The sequence below is a fragment of the Pogona vitticeps genome, chromosome 5 (assembly GCF_051106095.1).
Source record: "Pogona vitticeps strain Pit_001003342236 chromosome 5, PviZW2.1, whole genome shotgun sequence".
In the NCBI taxonomy this organism is placed as follows: Eukaryota; Metazoa; Chordata; class Lepidosauria; order Squamata; family Agamidae; genus Pogona; species Pogona vitticeps.
In genome coordinates, this window is record NC_135787.1 from 123,195,392 (window position 1) to 123,203,175 (window position 7,784).

Below are 7,784 nucleotides of genomic sequence, written 5' to 3' on the forward strand. Positions count from 1 at the left end.
GAGGTTGTACTGGAATATAATTACCCTATGTAAAACAAACCATGGAAATGAAGATTTTTATCCACAGACTAAAGGTTTGGTTGTATAAATCATGAGTCTGAAAAAGCACTCATTGTATCTCTGTATCAAGAAGTACATCCCTGGGTCTGTCTACTCAGAAGTAAATCCACTCTGTTCAGGTAGGCGTGATTCTTACAAAGAGTTGCCACTGATAAATCAGTCATTTCCTGTTTGTTTATTTTTGTCACTTCTGCATATTTTCCTGAATACCTATGTTCTTCATGCATTTATTTTCAATTTAAAACCAAATCTATATGAACATTTATATCTAAATATTCATTTTGATGCTATTTCCCAGCAAAAATATGCATTTCTGAACATACACCTGTTGCAAACCCAGACCTACTGGAGGATGCCACAGTTTCACTAAGCTGCCACCAACCATTCCCTATAAGAAGTCACACAGACCAGGGATGGATTTTCAACAAATAAAAGAATAAGGTTTATTTAAAACAACACACAGGGAAAAATAAAATGATCAAGTGGATAAGATACAGTAACGTGGCTTAGTCTCAATCATTCATACACACAGTTTGGTTCACACAGAACACTTAACTTGAAGCACAGACCCTGAACCTATCAGTTCTGGCTAACCATACAGACACCTGAACCTATCAGGTTGGTACTGACTGACACACAGTAGTACCCTGTCTGACACACAGACTCCCACTCAAGCTTCTTCTCTCAGCTTTTCTCCAGCTTCTTCTTCAGCTCTGCTCACACGCTCCACATATATATACAGTACAGCCCCTCCTCCTGATGTCCCGCCTTCCACTCCCCATAGGATGGAACTTTCCCTCCAAACCCATGACAGACAGGTAACATCAGTGCTGTATGTAACAACACCTTCTGCACATCCAAATATATTTTTGTATACATTTTAGATCCTAGAAGTCCATTATAGAGTGTGGGAAATGGACGGCTCAGTTCTGATCTACACATACATTCATCCAAAAAGTGTAGCTCAAGTTAATTTCTATCAGAATTTGAAGCTTCCCCCAGCATGCCTGTGTGTGTTTCGGATTATAACCTTAGATGGCTTTTAGCCTGAGCTCAGAGTCACACCATTTAAAGCCATATGTCTTCTGAAGTACACATTTCATTGCATTTGAAATTGCAGAGAAGTTTTCCATCCTACTTTCAGAATTAACATTAGAAAATCACAAGCGAGTCTTCAAAAGTAAAACCATCAATGCAAGTTTCCTCCTGTCAGCTGACAGTTCATCCTGCTGGAGAAGAAGAAGAAGGTATAGAGGAAAGGAAGTGAACTAAATATTAATGCACATCACCATGCCCGATGGTCATGTTGGATGGTAGGATGTTTTCTCCCCATGATGAAAAGTAGTCAGCAGGGAAAGGAAAAAAAAGCACTAAGAGCTTTCATCTGGTTCTCACTGGATCTACTTGTTCTGTCTCCACATGTTCAAAAACAGCTGCTTAATACACAAACTGGCTTTCAAGCATTTCACATCATGTGCCGTAACAAGGTGAAGGGAGATAGGGGAGGAATAAACAACCTTTGTTATGCTGTGTGATTTCTGTGCACACATAATTTATTGATATATTTGACAGTTCTCATCTTACCGGGAAATACCAATATGCTACATTTTCTATTGCTGTTTCTCAAAATGCTTTAGAGCCAACATTTGATCTCTTTTACAATATTTACACACCATCATTTCACATCACATATGCCTTTCTTTAAATTAGTAAATTGTATATTTATATGCCAGTTAATATTCACAGTCATTTCACATATCTCTTTCTTTAATTTAGTAAACAGCAACCCAAATCCTCTCATATTAAATTATCCCAGCATAAGGGAAATGATGTGACCTGCAATAGCAAATCGCACTAGTAATATGCAGGGGGGAAACTTCCAGGTTCCATTTGTTTCCGGTTCTTTCGAGGGCTAATCTTTCATTTTCAGGTTCTTCTTTTGGCAACAGCACTTTCATAAAACTCAAAAGGATACAAATATTTTAGGTTCTTTTGTTTTTGTTTCCCCATTTGAGGTTCTGACACTAGAATAAATTGACCGCTACAGAACTTCAAAACCATTTCAACAAAAGTAGGGGCAAGGCAAGAGACAACATCTACTACCTGCTTTTTCCATAATGACTATATATAACTGGCCAGCCTCCAAAAACCTGTGGGAACATCAGGTAGAGAAAGTGTCAGGAAGTGAAGATCTTGTGGAATTTCCAGATCTGAACTGATAAACAAGTTGAATATAACACACCAGACATGGTAATAACAGAATGAAGAAATGTCTGGATCATCAACATTGCAATTCTGGTGGATGCCAGAGCTGAAAATAAAGAAGTGGAAAAACTAATGAAGTATAGAGACCTGGCAATTGAAACATCTTGCTTGTGAATGAAACACACTTCAGTGCCCCCATAGTCATTGGAGCTTTGGGAACAATATCAGGAAATTTATTATAAGTGGTTGCAGATATCAGGAATCACACCATCAGAGCTACAAAAAAATGGCAGTATTAGGAACAGCATGCATACGGTGCTGATATTTATTTATTTATTTAAATCCCGCCCATCTGGTATATTCTACCACTCTGGGCGGCTTACAGAATGTAGCGGGCCACTCTGAAGCCTCTGCCAACAGAGGCCTTCAGGAGTGCTCACTACTCTTCTTCAACTGCTGCCACCACTTATATTTAATATTCAAAAAGGACAAGTGTTTCTTGTAAATCACAGGTAGATAATCAAGTTGTAAATCACTGTTTCTCATTCACTGAATCACACATACTTTTCCTCACTGACTATTTTGGCTCACAAGCCTTCAAACACGCTAACCACTAACTCTCAATCTAGCTATCTCTCTCACACCTCACACACCCCTTTATATAATCCAGCTCCTCCCCCTTCTGCACCACCCTCTGTCCCCTCATTGGCTGATGTTCCACTGCCCAGCTGGGACGGACAGGTGAGAGCAGGGCTGAATGTTACACAGAATAATTAGGTTTTTAGTTAAAACTTGTATCTGCTATATAATACCAGTAAATGTTTTTATAATTTTGATGGACTGTACCTGGTGTTTTTTAATCATCATCATTGAGGAATAGCAGTAGCTGGCCAGTGAAGATTAAATCTGATCCAAAATGGAAGTCATAGGGGCTCTCTCAGCAGCAATGGCAAACAAACCACCAAGCAGGTAAAAAGAAGCCACTCCAGTTTTACAGTGTTGGTATACTGCAAGATGTAACATTCTACCCACACGGGGTTAATATTCTTAAATACCCCACCTGTCCTTTATAATGAATTAGGCTTTATAAAGCTTTGTCTCTCTCCCTCTCTCACACACACACCCTCCTTCGATGGTGCTGGCTGACCAAGCGAGGCAGAGACTGTGTGTGCTTGCATGAGTTTGTGGGTGTTGCCTGAGCTGTCACTGCCTTTAATTCCCTTTACTGTTTGGTATGTTTTTTAATGTATTTTAGTACTTTTATTGTTTTCTTAGGATGTCCTGTTTACCCTTTTCCTAAGAGAACTAGATAAAGATTATTATTTATATTTTGTCCCAGTGTTTCAAACCTTTTTTCCAACAAATTTGGTAGCAGAGGATGGTTGTGTTTTTGACAACACTGCTTTTGAGACACTGAAAGTTGTTGCTGTGTTTGAACTTCTTTTTTTTAATTCAGATAGTTGAACAGAGTGCTTTTGGCAAACATTTCTTTCATTTTAAATTGGGGAATGTGTTGTATTTGCCTCTGACTAAAGGACTAAAGGGAGTAAATTATTTTATAAAAGACTGCAAAACATTTTTAAAGTAACAGAGCAACTTTTATATGCAGTCAAACAATCTGCAGCAAATCGAGAGTGAAGTGGAGAGAAGAGGATTTTTGCCTTATTAGAAGACAACATTTATTAGTATCAAGATGTCTACAGTTCCTTCTACTACTCCAGAAGCTAATACATCCACTCAACATTTTCAGCTGGATGTTAAGTAACTGCAGTGGCATATTTGCAATTCCAAAGCTGAATCAGAACAATTTTCAAATGTGGGATGCAAGATTAAGAGTTTCCCTTCAAGTACAGGACTGTTTAAATGGTATAGACTAAGATATATTAAAGAAGTAAAGGCTTTAATGATATTATACTCTTGTACAGAAGACCATGAGACTCTATTAGTAACCAAGTATAAAGCAGCTAAAGAACTATATGGTACTCTAAAAAGAAAATACTTCACTAGATCAAGTAAGAATGTAATATTTTTAAAGGAAAGATTATACAGCATGAGAATGAAAGAAGGAACTAGCATTGATGAGCATTTGAATGAAATGTTGAAACTTGTCTCAGAGCTTCAATCTGCAGGGGCAGAAATATCTGATTCTGAGTTCCACACTTGTATATTACTCAGTTTACCACAATCTTTTGCAAATCAGGAAGCCATGCTTGAGTGTACTGCAAAGGTGGACTTGAGAGACTCTGGACTTAAAAGGGCAATAGATAACATGCCTGAAAATAATGCCTGTATTAAGAATGAGACCTGATCCTAAAGATAGGCGATGTTACATATGATCAAAGGTTGGGCACATTGCCAAATATTACAGATTTAAAGATGCAGGAGCTCAAATACCCAGAGGTGCAAGTGTTAGTATTGAAAGAGCGGCCCCTAGTGCCTGAGGACATTTTAGCAGTCATGGAAATTTTAGACCACCACAAGGCAGATCAAGTATAAGATGCAAGCAAAGATCGAAAGATGGCAAAATTGCTCATAATAATAATGAAGTGTTCCAAATATCTGATTATCAGGGTGTGGATGACAAAACACATTTCCTCCTTGACAGCAGCAGTTTCATACATATTTGTCAATTTTGAGAAAGCTTTAGTCAACTTGATACAGAGAACAAACCAAAGATATAACAAGCAAACCAGCAAAGATTAAATGTGCTTGGAACTGGAACAGTACCTTTAAAGGTTCTTACTTCTAAAAATGAGATGGTGAACCTTATATTAACAAATGTTGCTTTTGTCCCTGAAGCCTCAAATAATTTACTTGGCGCTAGAAGGATGGTTATACTGTAATACTTAAAGGTGACTCAGGAAAAGTTATCAATGATAGAACTGGTCTAGTACTTAAGGTTGATGAAAATGATGGTTTCCATTATATAGTTGATGTTGTGGCGCTGTGGGCTAAACCACAGAAGCCTGTGCTGCAGGGTCAGAAGACCAAGCAGTCGTAAGATCGAATCCACGCGACGGAGTGAGCGCCCATTGCTTGTCCCAGCTCCCGCCAACCTAGCGGTTCGAAAGCATGCAAATGCGAGTAGATAAATAGGGACCACCTCGGTGGGAAGGTAAACAGCGTTCCGTGTCTAAATCACACTGGCCATGTGACCACGGAAAGATTGTCTTCGGACAAAACGCTGGCTCTATGGCTTGAAGAGCGGGATGAGCGCCGCCCCCTAAAGTCGGACACGACTGGACAAAAATTGTCAAGGGGAACCTTTACCTTTACCTTTAGTGATGATTTAAGTACTGTAGTAGATAAAGGAATGTCTGTATGTCAAACTATGCAAGACACTTGTGATCATAAAACTTGTCTTTATTCGTGGCATGTAAAATTGGCACATAGAAACATGCAAGTACTGAAAAATTATTGACAGAATATGGAATTGATACTTCTAAATGTGATAAGTCAAAGGAAATATGTGAAATTTGTATAAAAGCAAACGGAACAGCTCCCAGTTATACAGGACAGAATAATATACAGGATAAAAAATTTCCAGAAGAGTTCTATTCAGATTTAGTGGGTCCCATGCCATTATTTGCAGGCAAAAAAAGATATTTTCTTACCTTCACTGAATCTAAAAGTGAATATACTTATGTATATAAACTAAAAAGTAAAGATGAGACTCTTGGGAAGTTTAAATCCCATGTAGCTGCGATTAAAAATAGATTTGGAAAAGCACCCCTAGCATTATACATGTTGATGGAGAATAGTGTAATGCAGCTTTCAGGAGATTTTTGGAATAGAATGGTATACAACATAAAGTAACCATATCCCACTCCCCACAACAAAATGGATGTTCTGAAAAACTGAACCACATATTGCAAGAGATGTCTAGATCTATGTTAATGCAAGAAGGATTACCAAATTCTTTGTGGGCTGAAGCAGTAGTTACAGCAGTTTATTTGCGTAATAGGTAAATACCTTTTGAGTTATGATTTGGAAAAAGACCTGGTTTAAAGCATATAAAAGTTTTTGGTGCTAAAGCATATGTCCCAAAAGAAAAGAAAGGAAAACTTGATCCTTGAGCTGAAATTGGAATTATTGTTGGGTAACCCATTGGAGGGAAAGGGTATAGAATTTGGAACCCTGAGACTTCTGAAATTAAATGTTGTAATGTTGCATATGTAGATGAAAAACATATAAAACAACAGATAAATCAATCTATAGTGGCAACTGATCTACAGAATATAGAGACTGTTCCACAAGAATTGGTCAATTGGTTACTGTGAGACATGGGGTGAGAGAGTAGAAGCTCTCACTGGAGTGTCGTCCTCCCTCAGGAAGGAGCAAGAGGTACAGACTAACCCGCCTACACCACCCATTAAGACTTTGCACGGGGAATGAATACCCAGGAGCTAGAGCAGGAACTGTCAAAGAATACGGTGGCCACTCAGACTAGGGGAGAATTGGCAGGAAGAGGGAGGTCTGTTGCAGAGGTGGGAATGGGGGATATAAAAGAAGAGATGGAGGTGATACTAGGGGGTTGGGAATTGATTTGGGTAGAAGACCCATGGACCAGGAAATGGGAAAAGGAGAGGGTCCCTAGGGAAGAAGCGGACTATCAGAGGAGAAGGGGTCTGCCCCCTGCCCTTCCTATTGGGGGACTCGGAAGCCCAGGAGTGGCGTCAGAAACTTTGGGAGGAAAAGGAGGCTGTGAAAAGGGAAGAAAGAAAGAGCTGACTGTGGCATCTAGAAGAAGCCTGGAGGAGGGGATTCTTGATGGACCGTGGGGTCCCAACCGAGGAGAGGAAAACCCCTTCGAACCCGAGGGGTGAGATGAGGAGACCACCCCGCTACTAGAGACAGAGACTGAACTGGTTGACTTGGAGAGCAGCAACCCCTTTTTGAAGGGACCTTGGAATAACTTGAATTATAATCCATTTGATAGAGATGTTTGTATGCCTCTGTGGGACCGTTGGTCATGAGAGACAATGCTGAAGTAGAGATTGATCACACGGACCTGTTGTCCCATGTTACAATAAAACCTAGTTATGATTTTTAAAAAATGGATGTCCCCAGTGTCTCTGTTAAACCCGAGGAGGCAAAGTTTGAACCCTCACAGTTACTGCAGAGACCACTGGTCAACCGACAGGTCCATCTTCTGAGGATGTTATCAGAACAGAAGGGGAAGCAGAAACTGGACCAGGGAAACAGAAACAACAACCTCTGTAAGACAATCAGACAGGATTAATAAAAGCAAACCTCCAGAAAGATATGGATTCTGTGAAAACCTGCACATAATAAAGGAACCAGCAAACTGGAAAGAGATCAGTAAATTACCTATTTCAGAGAGAGATAAATGGATAGACGCCTTGGAAGAAGAATATCAGTCTATGCAAGAGAAATTTGTGTATCTTTGTGAAATGTTAAATATGCTTATCAAGAGAAGTGATCATGGTTGATGCTATTGATTATGTACTCCAAATATTCATGATAAATCTTGAGAAGGGATATTGGTATACTGCAAG

At 39.3% G+C, this 7,784-nt stretch overlaps 1 long non-coding RNA gene across 1 annotated transcript; it reads right to left on the reverse strand.

Moving 5' to 3' along the window:
• Positions 1-220: 220 nt before the first annotated feature.
• On the reverse strand, positions 221-2,464 carry LOC144589547 (uncharacterized). The gene is made up of 2 exons (XR_013545714.1): positions 907-2,464; positions 221-385 (listed from the first exon to the last, which is right to left on the reverse strand). It is a non-coding gene; the product is annotated as an uncharacterized LOC144589547 (long non-coding RNA).
• Between the last annotated feature and the right edge of the window lie 5,320 nt (positions 2,465-7,784).